Source organism: Arvicanthis niloticus, chromosome 18 (genome assembly GCF_011762505.2).
Source record: "Arvicanthis niloticus isolate mArvNil1 chromosome 18, mArvNil1.pat.X, whole genome shotgun sequence".
NCBI classification, from domain to species: domain Eukaryota; kingdom Metazoa; phylum Chordata; class Mammalia; order Rodentia; family Muridae; genus Arvicanthis; species Arvicanthis niloticus.
In genome coordinates, this window is record NC_047675.1 from 15442666 (window position 1) to 15462013 (window position 19348).

Below are 19348 nucleotides of genomic sequence, written 5' to 3' on the forward strand. Positions count from 1 at the left end.
GCAGAGGCAGGCGGATTTCTGAGTTTGAGGCCAGCCTGGTCTACAGAGTGAGTTCCAGGACAGCCAGGGCTACACAGAGAAACCCTGTCTTGAAAAAACCAAAAAAAAAAAAAAAAAAAAAAAAAAAAAAAAAAAAAAAAAAAAAAAAAAAAAAAAAGAAAGAAACCAACCCAGTTAAAAACAGACCATGGAGCTGAACAGAAGAAATGCCAATGGTGAAGAAATATTTTAAAGTGTTAACCATCCTCAACCACCAGGGAAATGCAAGTTAAAATGACTTTGAGATCCCATCTTACTCCCATCAGAATGGCTAAGATTTGGAAAGGAAGAGACAATGAATGTCGGCAAGGATGTGGGAAACGGGTCCTTCACACACCACTGGTGGGAATGCACACGGGTGCGGTCATATGGAAATACGTGTGACGATTCCTGGAAATAGATCTACCATGTGACCCAGCGATGCCCCTCCTGAACACATATTCAAAGGACTCTAATTCCTGCTACAGAAACACAGGCTCATCCATGTGCGTTTCCGCTCTGCTCACAGTAGCTAGGACATGGAAGCAGCCGAATTGTCCATCAACTGAGGAATGTATGATGAAAATGTGGTACCCAATCACAATGGAGTTTCATTCAGCCATAAGGAAAAATGAAGTGTGCGCATAAACGGATGAAATTGGAAACCATTATAATGAGTGAGGTAACCCAGATCCAGAAAGAGAGATGACATGTGTTCTCACTCAAAGGTGAGCCCTACTGTGGAATCCTTAGATTTATTAATACAGCTTTCAGACCTCAGCAGAGAAGTTTATTTGTACAGAGGACAGCAGTTCATGAAGAAGCTTACAACTACCAAAGTGCAGAGAAGTGGCTACAGAGAGCTCAGCCACACAGTGGTTCAACTCTCCTCTCCTAAGGCTCCGGGAACATCCTGGAAGGGGAGACAGAAAGATTGTAAAAGCCAGAGGTTAGGCAGCATCGGGGTGAGACACTGTATTTTCTGGACCACTGCTATCACGGATTCACAGCAGCTGTGGCACACAGCTGTGTGCAGGCAGCTGTGGCAGCCTGCACAAGACCAGAACAAGATCAAGCCAATCAACATTTCAGCCTGCAGGCGGGAGGGGCTCATGAGCCCGGCCCTAATTGAGGCTATTGACAGCCAATGGCTGCTAGGGAACAGAGACAGGTTTCTTTAAGGCCCCTGAGAAGTCAATCACAATCCCTTAGATGGCTCCACACCCATGAGTGTGGAATTATAAATTGGAATTACTGAGCTATAGAAAAGGAGGAGGAAGAGGAGGGAGAGGAGAAGGGGGAGGAGGAGGGGGAGGAGGAGGAGGACATAACAGATATAAAATTAAGAAAGGTAGAAGGTGAGAGGTGGATCTTGGAGGAGTCTGGGTGAATATGATCATAATATATTGTATGCATGCATGAGATTCTCAAAAAGATGCACACACACATATATACACAGTTCAAGGGTAGATGTGGGCTTCAGTGCAAGTTCTAGACCAGACTGGACTACAAAGTACCAAGGGAGACCATCTCAAACAAGTGAGCAAACAGCAGCAACATGTAAATCATACCCACACGGGGGTCTTGGGAGATGGCTCAGAGGTTAAGAGCACTAGCTGCACTTCTAGAGGACCCATGTTTAACTCCCAGCACCCACATATTGGTTCATAACTGTCTCTAACTCTAGTTCCAGGGGACTGAACACCCTCACACAGACATACATGCAGGAAAAATGTCAATGCACATAAAATAAAAATAAATCATTAAAGAAGGAGCTGGAGAGATGTATCGACAGGTAAGAGCACTGGCTGTTCTTCCAGAGGACCCAGGTTCAATTCCCAGCAACCACACGGTAGTTCAGAAGCACCTGAATTCCCTCTTTTGGTATGCATGGAAATAGAACAGTTATGTACATAAAATAAATGAATACGTCTTTTAAAAAAATTATACATGAAAACACCTACATGAATCACACCAGGGTGTGACCTGCAAAGATCTTCCAGGAAGCTGACCACATGTGGTGTGATGGTGGTGGGTGACCCCAGGGTGATAATCCCAACGACATGAGGACAGAAACTCCTAAATTTAAGTGACTGTTCAGTTACATCTGTTTCTTTCTTTCTACCTTTTTATTTCTTTTTTGTCTTGTGACACAGGGTCTCACTATGTAGCCTTGTCTGGCCTGGAGCTTGCTATGTAAACCAGGCTGGCCTCAAATTCACAGATATCCACCTGGCTGTGCCTCCTAAGTGCTGGGATTAAAGGCCTGTCCTACCCCTCCTACCCCACCCAGCTTTTTCTCCCTTTTAAAAAAAAAAAAAAGCTGAGCCTTAACCTCTTTAAATAGAAAGGAAAAAAAAAAAAAAAAAAAAAGGAAATTGAGTAGCGAGCCAACAACGTGGGTCCCTAGGGTTATAGGCTTTCTTCTCAGAAAACTGCTACAGCCTGCAGGCTCAAAGCGGCATTCTGTGTAAGCTGCACATGGTGAAGTTCATCCAAGGGAGAGGTGGGGCCCTGCAGCTCACCATCACTGGTGCTGATACAACATAGCTGGGGTGTGCCTGAATGGCCACTCCCCTTCCACATTGCTATTGATCCCCTAGGTAGGAGAGTTGTCTTCTCTGAAAGGTCCCAGGCAGTGTGTCTTCTTAGGCTGAATGGTTGACGCTCTTGGTGATATCTACAAAGGCCATCTCTGCCGATTTTTTCCTCTGTTCCTTTAGAGATGGACAATTCTCCAAGAAAGGGTTGCCCTTCATTGCCCGGAGACACTCAGGCATCTCCATGTAAGCATCTGGAGTCCGGCAGCTTCTTGCTGTTTAGATGGACTCTGCAAACCCAAATACAACCTTCCTGCCTTTGGAGGCTCGGGCCTTCCCTCTGAGGAGGAGGTGCTTCACAGCCTGCCTTTCTTGGGACTCATTTTGCTCTTCCTCTCCTGAGCCACCTCCCTCTCCGAGTCGCTCCCACCCTTGATGCTGCCCAGTGTACCTGTCACCTCTCTTCAAAGTGCCTTGAGCAACCACTCCCTTCCTCCTTCCATCTGCCCCACCCTCTCTGCTTCTACTCTCCCTTTCCCACCCGTAGGTGGAACCTGTCCTTGCGGTTCTCTGGCCCAGCAATTGTACACTTGCCCCCACGTTGTCGCCATGGCTTGCTCCACACTCGTCCAGGCTTTTCTATTGGCTTCCCACCCCTGTATTCCTGCTTCCAGCTCCTCCCCTCCCAAGCAGCCTCGGCCCTCCATTGCTCCTGGCTCAGGGTTCTTGCACACTCTTCTCTTTCTTGCCTAGGATCGCCTCCTCTCTGCTCTCCTCACTTTTCTGGTGAGTTTTTAGCTCCTGTCTCCCCTTCCTGCCCTGATCCATCATCACTACCTTCACTGCTGTCCTCTGGTCATGTTCCCCCTTGGGTTTTCCTCTTCTCCCGAGCTGCAGCATCTTACTGCTGAGGCGTTCCCAGGGGTCTGCTGGTTGTCGGCCTGTCCCCACCCCCACCCCACCCCGCATCCCCTCCCCCACACTGTCTTCCTAGTTCTTTCCTTTTCTTTTCCCCCTTCTTACTTCTCACTTGTTCTGACCGAGACTCCCCTTCCTCCTCACTGGTCCCCTCTAAACCCATCCCAGCTCCCTTTGCTAGTCTTTGCTGATGCTTTTGTTTCATTCATTCATTCATTCATTCTTTCTTTCTTTCTGTCTTTCTTTAAACCTTTTGGGTTTTTGAGACAAAGTTTCTCTATGTAGCTCTGGCTGCCCTAGAACTCCCTCTATATAACAGGATGGCCTCCAACTCAGAAATCCACCTGCCTCTGCCTCCTCAAAGCTGAGATTAAAGGCATGTGCGACCACACCAAACTATTTTTATTTTTACTCATTTTTATTTGATGGGAGTTTTGCTTCCATGTTTGCCTGTGTATCACATGTGTGTCTAGTACCCAAATGAAGCCAAAAGAGGGCATGAGATCCCCCTTGGATAGAAATTAGACATGGATGTGACTGTCGTGTAGATGCTAGGAATTGAACCTGGATCTTCTGGAAGAGCAGCAAGTATTCTGAACTGCTCAGACATCTTTCCAGCTCCTCAACTACATATTTTTTGGAGACATAGTCTCTTTCTATCTAGCCCTAGGTGTCCTAGAACTTGCCATGTAGACCAGGCTGGCCTCAAACTCAGAGATCCACCTGCTTCTGCCCTCAAAGTGCTGGGTTTCAAGGCCTACACCATCACAACCCTGGTCTCAACTCTTTTCTTAAAGTTTGCCTGAGGCTTTCTTCTTCCATCTCTGTCCATCCTATTGTTTGCTGGGGGTCTCAGACAGTCTGCACCAGAGGATGCAAATCTGGACGACGACTGGATTGAAGGGAAACCTTTCGCTTTCCTCACTTTAAAGGCAGAAATTCTATTCATTGTAAAGAAGTCTAGCTTTTTTTCCCCCATACAAGTATCCAACATATGCCTCGTGAGAACAAGCCCACAAAGGTTGTGCCATGCCCTAACCCCCTCAGCAATAACCCCTGCCTGTCCTAACAGCCTCAATGCCCACATCTGCAGCATCATTCAGTTCTTCCACCAACTGCTTCAGGGCTTGCTTCTCCCCAGGTTCCAGCCGGATGTAAACGGCTGCTGCATCAGTGAGGCCACACGAGTAGCTCCCATGAATCCCAGCATCTCCCTCTGATGTCTTTCCACCCTCATCTGGATTCTTTATTAAGGGAGAAGGCAGCAAGCGCTTCCCAAATTCTGTGAGCCCTCTTATCGACTCATCAACCACGAGGCCAGTGGTGTGACTGCTCCTACAAATAACCAGTTGGCCCCCAGTACAGGCAACAGCCTAGAACTTGTAACTGAGGACTGTCGTGGGAACCAGAGGGCGGCCCTGTGACTGAGACCTTCACCTCTGCAGTCTGCACTCTCTGGATTGTGACCTGAGTCAGCTGACTCCCAGTCAATAATCATAGACAGCTAAAGATTATACAGGACTGCAAACTACCCACATCTGGACCACAGTAGAGAAACTGATTCCCTGTCATATGAGCACCGATGGGCTCCATGGGCCCTCATCCCGGACAAGATTTGTCTTAGGCTTTCTCAGACCCCACTGCATGGCTGACCCTGGGTCAGTATGCCCAAGTTCCCAGCAGCCTGTGCAGCCAGACCTGGCTCTGTCAGTTCCTCTGGTGGAGACCCTTTTGGTTTTCACCCACAACTGCAGAGAGCTGCTGGCTGCTGGTTTGCTCAGGTACATCTGACTTCAAGCTTCCCTCTCTTGGTTGTCCTGCCTCAAGGAATATCACAGAGCCTAAGTTCACTGCAGTGCAGGGCAGTAGGATGTAAGCCACTTCCTCTGGCAGGCTGTGTGCCCTGATGCTCCTTGGAGACCCTCTGCCCTGAGCTGTCCTCCTAGGCGCAGATGCATGTTCTAGGACAGCTTGGCCAGAGCCACTGTATTTGTGTTCTCTAGCTGTAGAGATAAGCTTCCAAAAACAGCACAAACTTATGCTCCACTGCGGAGGTCAGACATGTGAAGCGGGCCTTGCTCAGCTTTGCCAAGTCTCCATTCATGGGAAATCCATTCCTGTGCCTTCTCCAAATTCAAAAGACCACTTCCATCTTTTGCTTTGTGGCCCCTTCCTCCTTCTTCAAAGCCAGAATCTTCAAATCTCTCACTCCAACCCCTGCTTCTGCTTCAAAGGACCCTGGTGACTACACTGAGCCCACCCAGTGTAAGACACCAAGGGTGCCTTTTTATCTTAAGGCTGTCTCATAGCAACCTTGATTTTAGCTGCAATCTCTGTCCCCTGCCACCTTTCATAGGATACTCACAGACTTCAGGAATTAGGACATAGACACCTGCAGGGCTGTTATTCTGCCTTAGACAGTGAAGGGCAGCATGTCCTAGCACTGTGGAAAGAAGGGAAGAAGGAAAGAAGGAAAGAAGGAAGGAAGGAAGGAAGGAAGGAAGGAAGGAAGGAAGGAAGGAAAGAAAGAAGGAAGGAAGGAAGGGAAGGAGGGAGGGAAGAATGAAGAAAGAGAAAGGGGAGAATAGATGAAGAAAAGAAGGAAAAGAGGAGGGAAGGAAGAGAAAAAAGAAGGAAGGGAGGGAGGAAAGAAGAAAGGTGAAGGGGAGAATAAATGAAGAAAAGAAAGGAAAAAGGAGAGGAGGGAAAGAAAAAAGAGGGGGGAAGGAAGGAAGGGAGGAAGGGAGGAAGGGAGGGAGGGAGGAAGAAAGGAAGAAAGGGAGGGAGGAAAGAAGGGAGGAAGGAAGGCAGGATATCCTGGGAAAAGGTAAGGCTCAGACTGCAGCTGAGGGAGTTGATGGAATCTCCCAGGTTCTAGTGCATTGGCCTAAACCAGTATAGCATAGCTTTCTCTTCGTTTCTCTGAACTTCTGTCTCATTTTATTTGGTTTGGTTTGGTTGGTTTCTTGAGGGTAGCTCAGGCTGGTCTTGAATCCACAACAGTTCTCCTGCTTCAGCCTCTACACAATGGGCCTTGATGGCTCTTGGTACAATGAGAAAGTGTCCTATAAAATCACTCAGGGAACTTAAATTTTTTTCAGCTACAACCCCCACCTCAGCTCAGTTGCATCAAACTCTGTCCAAGGGGAAGCCAGGCACTGATACTTGGAAGACATTGCCAGGGATTAGAGGCATAAAACACCATGTTCAACCCAATCTCCTCATTTGAAAAATAGAAGGTAGTATGATATGTCTGTACATTGGAATACTATTCAGCTACAAAAAAATAGTGAACTGTGTAAACATCACATCAGTGTGGGGCAAACTCAAAATTATTATACTGAGTGAAGCCAGACCAGAAGAAATGCACTTGCTGCAGGATTCTGTCTCAGGAGGTGGAGACATTGTTCCAGGTTCTTAGTGAGGAACATATAGGTATTTGCTATGTAAGGAAAGGTAAAGCTATATAACAAATTATTCCAAACTGGCATCTTAAGGAAATATTTCACTGTGTTTAGAGTCAGCAGGTCAGGAGTATGATGGACAAGATGGAAGCAGCTAGTCTCCCTCCTTAGTGTTTGTGTTTCTGTTGGAGTCTCATCTCATGGACCAGTGTGACTCAGAGACTCAACTGCCAGTGAGAGTGGATCGTCTGCACGGAGGGGTGGGCTTCCTCGAGTCATGGTAGCTTTGGGTAAGGCAGGAGTGAATGACGTAATTTCCATTGCATCATGTTGGCTGAGGTGGTCTGAAGCCCACCCTTCTATGATGCCTGTAATGGATAATTGATAAAACGGATACTGTCAACTGGACAAGATCTAGAATCATCTGTGAAACAGAACTCTGGCCATGTCTGTAAGGGAGTTTCTAGATTTGATTAACTGAAGTGGAAAACCTACCCTAAATGTCATTGGGACCATCCTATGGACCAGAGTCCTGGATTGAGTAAAACGGGGAAAGTATGCCAAGCACAGCATTCATCTCTCTGCCTCCTGACCAGAGATGCAATGTGAGCAGCCACCTCGTGCTCCTGCTACCACACTGCACTGGCTGGTTTTGTGTCAACTTGACGAAAGCTGGAGTTATCACAGAGAAAGGAGCCTCCCTTGAGGAAATGCCTCCGTCAGATCCAGCTGTAAGGCATTTTCTCAATTAGTGATCAAGCACCATTGTAGGTGGTGCCAACCCTGGACTGGTAGTCCTGGGTTCTATAAGAAAGCAAGCTGAGCAAGCCAGGGGAAGCAAGCCAGTAAGTAACATCCCTCCAAGGCCTCTGCATCAGGTCCTGCTTCCTGATCTGCTTGAGTTCCAGTCCTGACTTCCTTTGGTGATGAACAGCAATGTGGAAGTGTAAGCTGAATAAACCCTTTCCTCCCCGACTTGCTTCTTGGTCATGATGTTTGTGCAGGAACAGAAACCCTGACTAAGACACGTGCCTTCCCCAACTTGATGGACTGTACTCTCAAGCTGTGAACCAAAACAGGTTCCTCTTTCCTAAAGTTGCTTTAATCAGGTATATTGCCATAGCAACAAGGCAAGTAATAGAGCATCCACTTGGCTGAAGAGGCCAGAAGCACACCCATTGAGTTGGATGCACCGAGGATCTTGGTGGGAGTGCTGGTCCATTCATGGAACAAAAATAATCCTGATGATATTAAATATGTACTGGGCACTCCTATGTGCCAGACGCCATGCTAAGCTCTCCTGGGTATTAACCAGTTCACTGAGTCTGTTAGTGCAATCAGGGTCTGGACTGGCTGTTTCCAGGTTCTTAGCATCTTGTTCAAGAAAGAAATAAAAGTGCGCACAGGTTGCAAAGGAGCTCAAAGACTATTCAAAATAAAGCAAAAAAAAAAAAAAAATTAGAGCATATCAGGTCATAAGGAGTGATACAGGGTACTCAACAGCCCAGATGATTGTTTGGGACTTTCTTTTATGGGGCTCGATGGAAGGAGAAGTTTGGTTGCTAAGGGACGTAGTTTGGTTCTTTACTTTGATTGACAGATTTGTCACCATTTACCTACTTCCCATAATGCATCCGGTTTTAATCATATGCATGCTTATTTATATACAGGCATAAAGTGGTGAATAGAGAATTCTCCTGACAAGTTCACTTAGGAACACAGTTTGTACCTTAAAAGAGCCTAGCCAGATTGGCCCTCTTTTCTTCATAATAGAGACATCAAGAATATTTGAATAAAACATGTCCAAGTTGGATTTTTGCTGGGAAAAGGAAACATTTACTCCATTGTTCCAAGTAGAGTGTGCAGCTAGATACAGGAAGGGAGCCACAGGTCGCTAACAGTTGCTAGGTGCAGTTTAGAGAGGGGTGTGTACGCAGGTAAGAATGTCCGGTGCCAAGTGCACCATTGGAAGAGGGGTCTGTAATAGCCCAAACTTAGTAGAGTTTAGGCTGCTAAGCTATTGCCTCTGCTTATCTGCCTGAAATCCTACTCATCTCAAGGAATGGAGGAAACATGTAAAAAGTTGGGGACCTGGCAAATAGGAGAAACGAGGTCTGAGTCCAGGTAGCCTGGCACCCAACCCTGTCACCAGCCACTGCTCCACAATGGCCTTTTCTGCAGAGGCAAGTGTAGCTGGACCTATGGAGAGGGCAGGAGCAAGAACCTGGAGACCTTGTACACAGGGGGAAGAGTCTGGAGCTCCAGCTAACATGGCAGGAATCTGGGGAGGGGTCTCTAGCCAGAAAGTAGCATGGTCAAACTGCCTCAGAGGATCCTGTCAAAGACAGAACGGGGATTTGCTGAAGGAGGTAACACTTCCTCTAAGCTATGCAAGGGCTGGGAGCCCTGCTGCTCAGAGGGAAGGCACAGGGTAGTAGCCATCATTACAAAGCTCCTCAGCCATGAATTATTTTGATTTTGAAGAAAGCTCTTGCAACATATATAAAAATTTAAAATGTTAGGTAGTATGTCATATTAACAAGTTAAATTTAAGTATAAAGTATAATATATGAACATGTATAGGTTATGCATCGTACAATGGGATAATAAAGTTGTAGCATAAATATATGAATGATACATAGTACTTAATAGTATAAACATATAATATGAATATAAGTTGTATATTGCTGGGTGCTCTGCCACTGGACTGATATTCTAGTCCCATGGGTAGTAACAACGTCGAGGATGAGGCCCTGGGTTCCAAGCTTGATGTTAGCTTACATGAGATTGAAGACCTGAAGTTGCCACTGGGGAAGAGGATGGTACCCACTTGGGGGACATAGACAGGGGAGTCATCCTGCAGGAGGCCCAGGTCCACTGAAGCTAAAGGTTTAGGAGGAGAAAAATAAAGACTGACTCTTGTGGTGGTTTGAATAGGAATGGCTCCCATAAACTCGTGTTTGAATGTTTGGCCCATAGAAAATGTTTGGCACACTCTTAGGAGGTGTGGCTTTGTTGGAGTGGGTGTGGCCTTGTTGGAGGAAGTGTGTTACTGTGGGGGTGGGTTTTGAGGTCTCCTATGCTCAAGCTACACCAAGTGTAGCACACAGTTCCCCCTTCTGTGGATCAAGATGGAGAACTCTCAGCTCCTTCTCCAGCACCATGTCTGCCTGGATGCTGCCATGCTTCCCATCGTGATGGTAATGGACTGAACCTCTGAAACTGGAAGCCAGCCCCAATTAAATATTGTCTTTTATAAGAGTTGCCATGATCATGGTGTCCCTTCACAGCAAAGAAGCCCTAACTAAGAAGACTCTCTAAGAGAAATGAAGGTGACTCCCCCATGCAGTCCTTTCTCAGTATCCAAGAGGATCAGGCTCCATCTGCCCACAGATACCACATCCCCAGACGCTCAAGTCCCTTCACCAAATTGTGTGGTTATGTGCAAGATAACATGTGTGTACATCTTCTCACTTACTATCACACGTCTAGAGATGTCTTATACACATCTAGAATATTCACAGTACCCAAACGCAATATAAATGCTGTAAACTATACATTATACTATGTATTATCATGTTACTTTAATATCACTGTAATAAGAATACCTGGAAGAAAATGACTAAAGAAGGTAAGGGTACTCTTGGATGCTGGTTCCAATCCATCATGGGGGACAGAGGGTTTGGCTGAGCAGCTCAGTCCAGAGCAGCAGGAGCATGGTGGTAGACCAGGCTATGGGAACTGTCACCCAAACCAGGAGCTGGGCTATAACTTCAAAGACCCTTCCCTACTGACCCACTTGCACCTACTAGAGCGAACCCCCTAAAGGGTCCTCAGCCTCCCAAAACAATGCCAACATCCAGAGAACAAACATTCAAAATACAAGCCCATGGAGAATTGATGTTGCAGATTCATACCATAAAAGTTATCTGCATCATATTTTATTATTGTATTATTATTTCTCTTTTTTAATATTTATAGATAGATAGATAGATAGATAGATAGATAGATAGATAGATAGATAGGGACTCACTATATAGCCCTTTGGTTGGCCTGGAAACCACTATGTAGACCAAACTGTCCTCAAACACCTGCCTCTGCCTCCAGAGTGTTGGGATTAAAGGTGTGTGCTACCACACCCAGCCTTATGCTTAATTTTTTATTGTTTGTTGAGAAAGGATTTCTCTACATAGCCTTAGCTGTCCTGAAACTCACTCTGTAGACCAGGCTGGCCTCAAACTCAGAGGCCAGCCTCTGCTTCCCAAGTGCTGGGAGAATATATATATATATATTTGGTTTTTCGAGACAGGGTTTCATATATATATACATATATATATATATATATATTTTATTTTATTTTATTTTATTTTATTTTATTTTGGTTTTTCGAGACAGGGTTTCTCTGTGTAGCCCTGGCTGTCCTGGAACTCACTCTGTAGACCAGGCTGGCCTCTAACTCAGAAATCCACCTGCCTCTGCCTCCTAAGTGCATGTGATTAAAGGCATGCGCCAACACTGCCCGGCATTATTTTTATATTTTTAAAATATTTTCAATTTATGATGCTGGAATCTGTGGGTGGAAACTGCAAATACAGAGGGCTGACTGTCAGTCCGCCTATGGACCAGGAAGAGTCATGGCCACCTCTCCCTAGACCAAGATTGTTCATTCATGGCCCTTTTCCAGACTTGGGAACACCATGGCCCAGGGCTGGTGGGAGTGGCTCCTTGACCTTATTTTGCCCAGAGAAGGTTCCTTTCAAGAGCTTTCTGGATTTCATCTTCTCTTTCCATGCTACTGTGGAGAAATGGAATACACAGAAGCCCATCTCTCCATACACACTTGACAGAAACACTCACCAAACCCACACTCTCAGGCTGGGGCCTCCTCTTAGGACCAACTCTCTTCCTGAGTGGTTTCAATGATGGTGACTTCAAGGGGAAGCAAGACTCCTTAAAACCCCCACATAGCATCCATGTGGGACCAACTCTGCTTCCCTGGGTTCTCAAAGCCCAATTTAATCCAAGCTTATTAACACATAACATTTTAATTTGCCTTTCAATATGTTCCATACTGTATAAGCGTAACAAATTTAATAATATCAGAAGTAAGGATTTCATATGTTAATTACAATGTTCTATTTCTTTGAGAAGCTCAAGCCAGTTGAGGTAACCCCTGTGGGAAAGAGATTGGTGGAAAGAGAGAATTTCTAGTGTCCCCACACACCCTGACACCTCCAAAATGCTGTTTTGAAAGCAATTGAGAGGGGGGAAAAACTAGGTTTCTCAGGCATAGAAAATGAACTGAAATCTAATACTCTCTGGCATCTTCCTTTGGGGTACTTGATCAGAGGCTAAGACCCAGGTCCCGTGCTAAGTTGTGTACTTGATTCCAGCATGTACCAGGAAGGGAAGGGAAGAAGACGCCAGTAGACAGGCAGTGAAGGCAGCCAGTTAAAACAGTGCCATGGAGTGTGTCACTAAGGGCTGCTGGGGAGCTCTGGAGTCAAGAAAGAACATGTCCACTTCATAGGTACCACCCCAGAAAGGAGGAATTTGGATAGTTACTGTCCACCCTCTACAATCACCCACCACAGGCTGTTTCAAGAGCATGCCCAATGTGCCATGTGGGTGGCAAAATGGACCCCAGTGCCCACCAGAAGCCCATACCTAGGCCGGGGAAAGAGGAGCTGGCAGCTAGAAGTCAGATAGTATGTCGTGCTAAGTCCAACTGAGGAACAGGAAAGCACAGGGTGGTGCAGTGGCCCAGACTTAAGTAAAGATTCCAAAGCACAAGCAGTTCTCTAGCATAAGGCTGGGATGAACTAACTGCTCCATCGGCTGAGCGTTTCCTGACTGGAGATTCTGAGCGTCACCTAAGCTATCCAGCAAATGATCTAAGTACTTATAATGTACCAGCCCTGGTTTGGTCTGGACACTCAGCTGTAGACAAGCCTCAGGTCTAGTTTTATTTTGCTTTTTTGGTTTTTAGTTTTTTACTCCTGACAGGGTTTTTCTATGTAGCCCCAGCTGTCCTAGAACTTACTCTGTATACACCAGGCTGGCCTCAAATTCAGAGATCTGCCTGCCTCTACCTTCCGAGTGCTGGGGTTAAAGGCATATGCCACCACCAGCTGGCTCAAGGCTCAGTTTGTCTGTACTTGTGTATAGCATGTTGGCTCAGTGTCCCCAGAGGTGGCACATGATCTCCATGGTTCCAGACACACTTTCATTTTTTTTTTTTTAGTTTGTTATTTATATGGGGTTTTTAAATTTTGTTCTTGTTTTTTGTTCTTTGCTTTTTTCTTTTCTTTTTTTTTTTTGTTTTTTTTTTGTTTTTTTTGTTTTTGTTTTTTCGAGACAGGGTTTCTCTGTATAGCCCTGGCTGTCCTGGAACTCACTCTGTAGACCAGGCTGGCCTCGAACTCAGAAATCCGCCTGCCTCTGCCTCTCAAGTGCTGGGATTAAAGGTGTGCGCCACCACTGCCCGGCGCTTTTTTATTTTCAAGACAAGGTTTCCCTGTATAGCCCTGGCTGGCATAAAACTATGTCTATAGACAAGGCTGGCCTTGAACTTAGAAATCTACGTGCTGCTGCCTCCCAAGTGCTGAGATTAAAGGTGTGTGCTACGTCTACCTTGCACTTATATGATATGTGTGTTATGTGTGAGTGAGTGTGTATGTGTGTGTATGTATAAATATTTATACATTTGTGGGTGGGGCTGGAGAGATAGTCAGTTAAAAGCCCTTGCTGTTCTTGCAGAGGACCTGAGTTTGGTTCCGAGTACCAATGCTGAATAGTTCATAACCATCTGTAACCCCAGCTTCAGGGATATCCAAGGCCTCTGGCCTCTGAGGGCACCTGCACGCATGCGTGCATACTCATACACAGACACATATACACATAACTAAAAATAATAAGAACATACTTTTTAAAAAAATGGATGAAGGTATACCCTGGGTGTGGTAGTGCATGCCTGTAATGTTAGAATATGGAAAGTGAAGGAGGACAAGAAGATCTAATCCTCACTCATATAGTGAGTTTAAGGCTAGCCTGGGCTACATAAGACAAAAGCTTTTTTAAAAAAAAAAAAAAAAAATGTTACGGCTGGAGAAATAGCTCAGTGACCTTGGTTTGCACAGTATAAGGCCCTGGTATCTACCCTAGCACCAATACAATCACAAAAAAAGATCAATACACACTAATATGTTTAATGTCATGTTCATTTTAGCACAATGAAAGCATAAGCAAATGAAAATATTGATTTACGTAAAAAATGCCAGACGAGTAATTATACACCTGTGACACATGCCTATGACAAAGGGTGTCTGAGAAACTGTCAGACAAGCGTAGTGAAAAGTGACAGGTGTTTGGCAAGCTGTTAGTGAGGCTGGGAAGCAGGTGCAGGAGAGTGCCTAGAGAGGGAGGTAGAAGGCCCCCACATTCAGGTAGGGGAAGCCATGGATGTCCTGGGAGCACTGAGCACAGACTGGGGTGCAGCTTGTGGCAGAGGAACATCTTTGGGGGAGCACTACGGCCCCACCACTTCCCAGATGACTCATACAGACCAAGTAGAATTCAGGAGCCAGAGAAAGTCGAGAAAATCAAATACTGGGAGCCGGAAGCCACGGGATGGACACACTTTGGTGGTGTGCACCAAGGGGCAGTGTCATTGACAGCAGCAGAAGTCCAACTCCATGTATATCCTGGGCCATCTCTTTCTGATATGGAGGGCAAAAAAAGGAGGAGGCAGCCCCCCTGTCCCTCCACCCTTCGCTGACTTCAGTCAGCAACATGGCTGCCTCTCTTCGTGGGGACATTCAAGTTCCTAGGATGTGCAGTTTTCCTCTGTGAGATCCCTCCCTCCACACGAACCCAACCCAGGCCTCGTCCTTCCTCACACAGGTATGCTGTGTGCATAGGTTTTGTGGGAGACACCGTGGCTGTAGGAGACATCCCTGACATGATATAATGGCTGCCTTACCTCATCCTGCCTTGTTATGACTGTCACAGGAGTCCTTACCTACTTGCTAGCTCCTCATGACATGGAGCCACACATGGTAAGAGTCCAACCACTCCTGCTTCCACTGAGTACCTGCTGCTCTCAGAAATCCTCCAGAGGCACGTGTGAAGCTTGCTCTGAAACACACACACACTTTAGGGCCTGTCTCTCCTTCAGTCTGTCACCTGATCTATGAGTCGGAATGTCTTTCTCCCTCCTTCCTCCTTTCTTTTGCCCCTCCCCCATTCTTTCTGTGGGCTTTGGGCTCCTGGACTTAAAGATCCTCTTTCCTTCCCTTCTGGAGCAGCTGGGACTGCAGATGTGGGCCGCCCCTTAACTTTCTCTCATCCTTTAAACAAGGCTGCTCTTGGGGGTGGGAAGGTTGCTCGGTGGTTAAGACCACTGTTTGCTCTTTCAGAGGTCCCAGGTTCAATTCCCAGCACACACCTGGTGGCTCACAACCATTTCTAACTCCAGCTCCAGGACATCTGACACCCTCCTCTGGCTTCTGTGCAGACAAAACGTTAAAAATAAAAATAACAAAAATTTGTGTATACGCACATGCACATACTTTTTTTTAAACCCCAGAAAAGGCTGCTTTTATCTGTCAATTTAACAGATGAAGCAATAGGCCCAGGTCTAGGCTTGCTGTAGCAGGTACTGAGGGACTCCCTCTGTGTCCCCCTTCCCAGCATTTTCAGTGCCTGCAGGACAGACATTCAACAGCCATCCTCTCCACCTCTGTGTCTGAGGACTTTCTCTGGTCACCAAAGCTGACTGCTCACATTTATGGTGGCCTGAGTGCTATGGAGTCATTGTCCTATGAACAGCCCTCAAGCAGTAGTGACAAGACTGCAACTCCCTGCTCCTTGTGGCCACGCCAAACATGGTTCCCCAGAACCCCCAGTGGGAAGACTTTCCAGGTACCTAGAGTAACTTCGCTCTATATTGACTCTTCCATCCCTGATATCATCCCAGCCCATCTGCATTTCTCTGCTGGAGCAGCTATATGGGATCTGAGGATACATCTACATACCTGCCTCAGTAGCCGCATTCTGCCTCAATGATCCTGGCATCACTAAATGACCCTTAAGCCAGGCTCAGTCTTCAGCCTTGGAAGGCCAGCATCCAGAGTAAAATTGGAGAGCAAACACAAGAAGCAGACTTTTGTTTTGTTTCTTTTTTTTTTTTTTTTTTTTTTTTTTTTTTTTTGGTTTTTCAAGACAAGGTTTCTCTGTGTAGCCCTGGCTGTCCTGGAACTCACTCTGTAGACCAGGCTGGCCTTGAACTCAGAAATCCACCTGCCTCTGCCTCCTAAGTGCTGGGATTAAAGGCTCGTGTCGCCACTGGCCGGCTTTTGTTTTGTTTTTCCACACAGTTTTCTGGAATTCTCTCTGTAGACCAGGCTGGCCTCAAACTCACAGAGATCCCTCTGTCTCTGCCTCCCAAGTGCTTTAAGGGATTAAAGATGTGCACTACCACCACCACCAGGCCACAAGAGACTTTGAAAAATTATTTTATGTGTATGAGTGTCTTGCCTGTATATATGCCCCATGTATGTGTGCCTGGTGCCCCCAAAAGCCAGAAGACCAGAAGAGGGTGTTCTATCCCTGGAGAGATAAATAGGTAGGTAGGTAGGTAGGTAGGTAGGTAGGTAGGTTGGTAGGTAGGTAGGTAGGTAGGTAGGTTGGTAGGTAGGTAGGTAGGTAGGTAGGTAGGTAGGTAGGTTGGTAGGTTGGTAGGTAGGTAGGTAGGTAGGTAGGTAGGTAGGTAGGTAGGTTGGTAGGTTGGTAGGTAGGTAGGTAGGTAGGTAGGTAGGTAGGTAGGTAGGTAGGTTGGTAGGTTGGTAGGTAGGTAGGTAGGTAGGTAGGTAGGTAGGTAGGTAGGTAGGTAGGTTGGTAGGTAGGTAGGTAGGTTGGTAGGTAGGTAGGTAGGTAGGTAGGTAGGTAGGTAGGTTGGTAGGTTGGTAGGTAGGTAGGTAGGTAGGTAGGTAGGTAGGTAGGTTGGTAGGTTGGTAGGTAGGTAGGTAGGTAGGTAGGTAGGTAGGTAGGTAGGTAGGTTGGTAGGTAGGTAGGTAGGTAGGTAGGTAGGTTGGTAGGTAGGTAGGTAGGTTGGTAGGCAGGTACATAGATAAATAGAGCTCTGCAAATGGTTGTGAGCCACTATGAGGGTGCTGGGACTTGAACACAGGTCTTCTGCTAGGGCAGTTAGTGGTCTAGCCACTCCAGCCATCTCTCTAGTCCTCACAAGAGTCTCTTTCTGCAGCCTCATTTGAGGCAAAGCAGAGGCTCAGGGCCCCTCCACCTCCCTGACTCTGGGGGGCAGAGGCCCACCATCAAGCCTAAGCAGATCTGCCCTTTAGAAGTAACAGCTATATTTATTTATTTATTTATTTATTTATTTATTTATTAACTCCTAATGATGACAGACAGGTCCGTCCTGATGAGGAGCAGCGTTCATTCCTTGGAAAGGATTCCTACCAGCAAGGACAAAGCTTGGGCACAGGTCCCCTCTGCACAATTCTCCTTGAACTGAGCCGCCTTTGCATCGCACACAGTGGGGGTACCTGCCACGACGCCCCTGTGTTAGGCTTGGGTCCAGGTATACTGGCTATCCACTCACTGACCATCACCTGACCTCTCCCTCACCTGGCCTTCAGCGCTGAAATGTTGTCCTTGCTTACTCTTCACATTGCAGAAAGCAGAATTTTAGAATACATCAACTAGGTGGACGGTGGCGGTGACCACCTTTAATCCCAGCACTCGGGGAGGCAGAAGCAGGCAGATCTCTGAGTTCGAGGCCAGCCTGGTCTACAGAGTGAGTTCCAGGACAGCCAAGGCTACACGAAGAAACCCTGTCCTGAAACACCAAGTAGATAGGTAGGCAGGCTGGCTGGCAGACAGACAGACAGACAGACAGACAGACAGACAGACAGACACACAAGAAGTACAACTGCCTTCGCCCCCCCTCGGCCCTATAGTGGTTGCAAGTGGACAATTAAAATGCTAAGAAACTGTTTCATGGACGTTTTCCAGCAGTTGTCCCTTTAAGCTGCTCATGGACTCCTACCTAGCCTGCCCCTAGTTCTGAAAGGGCCACAGGGTCCCTGGGGAACTCCTGATTTGCCTTCTACCCCAGCTCCATTAGCCCATTGTTCTCCAAACACAAGGCTCATCCCTTCAGTCCCCTGCTGAAGATCTTTCTGTAGCTCCTCTGACAATCAGAATACATGTCAGCATGTGTCCATTGCACAACAGGGCCTCCGATCTCACCTCTCACATCCTCCCTGATCAATCTGCACCCTGACACCAGCCCCCTTTCTCCTCTGGAGAGCCATCTGCTGCGCCTGCAGATCTGGATGCTTGTAGCAGACCCCCAGGGCAAGCCCCTCCTCCACAAGGCCCTTCCTGACTTCCTGTTCCCCAGGGTCACCTCCCTTCTGCTGGCTCATGCTGATCTGCTAGCCACAGCCATCTCTTCATGGAGGATAGTCCCCTGCTTGTTAGCTATCTCCTCCCTGGGATCAGGAACTGCTCCTCTTTGTTCAGTCCTGTTCCCAGAACCTAGCTCAAAGTTGGTGCTCAGTAACTAAGCACAGAAAGAGGAGTAAGTGACTGTTTCTATTTGAGACCTGCCCAGGAGGGTGGACCAGACAGAAAGCCCAGAGAGACTCCTCTGCCCCCGTGTTCCCCAGGAGGAATCTCCCTACTGCTGGAAATTGGATCACTAAGTATACTTAGAAGACACCTGCTTACTGCTCGCTGGTCCTGTTCCAGTTCAACCACTCAAATATTCCATTTTCCACCCAGGCCTCTCAAGGCCCAGGGGAGCCCACAGAACCTTGGGGAGTGCATCTCTGATCTCTAGGGTTGGGGGACCTGGCAACCAGGCTTTGGGCACCCTGATCTTCAGGGATTTCTTGAGCTTTTCTTGGTCTCCTGAGTCTTGGTCGCCTCTGCTCAGCAACCCAGCCCCAAGTGAAAGGAGCAGGTCCCTGTGGGAAGAGACTGGAAAGTGAGACTCTGGGGTCGGGGACCTCCTGGGAAGAAGCCTTGAAGGTGGAAAGGTCCACTGGGAGTCACCCAGCTCCAATCACTCACAGACCCCTCCCAGGGTGATGCCTCCATGGGAGCCCAGCCTAGGGACATAGCAGGCCATGTCCTTGGGGAATGCCTCAGGCCATTGGCAAATGGTTTGGAAAAGTTTGGCAATACTCTGTGTCTCCCCAGGGTGCTCCTGGGCTCCAGCTGCTCTGAGGAGAACAGAAACATGGATCCCAAGAAGCTGAGTCCCAAACTTTCCTCATTCTTTCTAAGATGGGTCTCAAGAACCTGGCAGTCCCAAGGCATCTAAGTCTGAGCCTATGAAATCTATAACTTCATCAGGCCCAGGCCATCATATTCTGTCTCAGCAGTGTACTGTCAGCTCAAGCCTGGTTTGGCAGGTTCTATGTGCTCCTACCCAGGTCC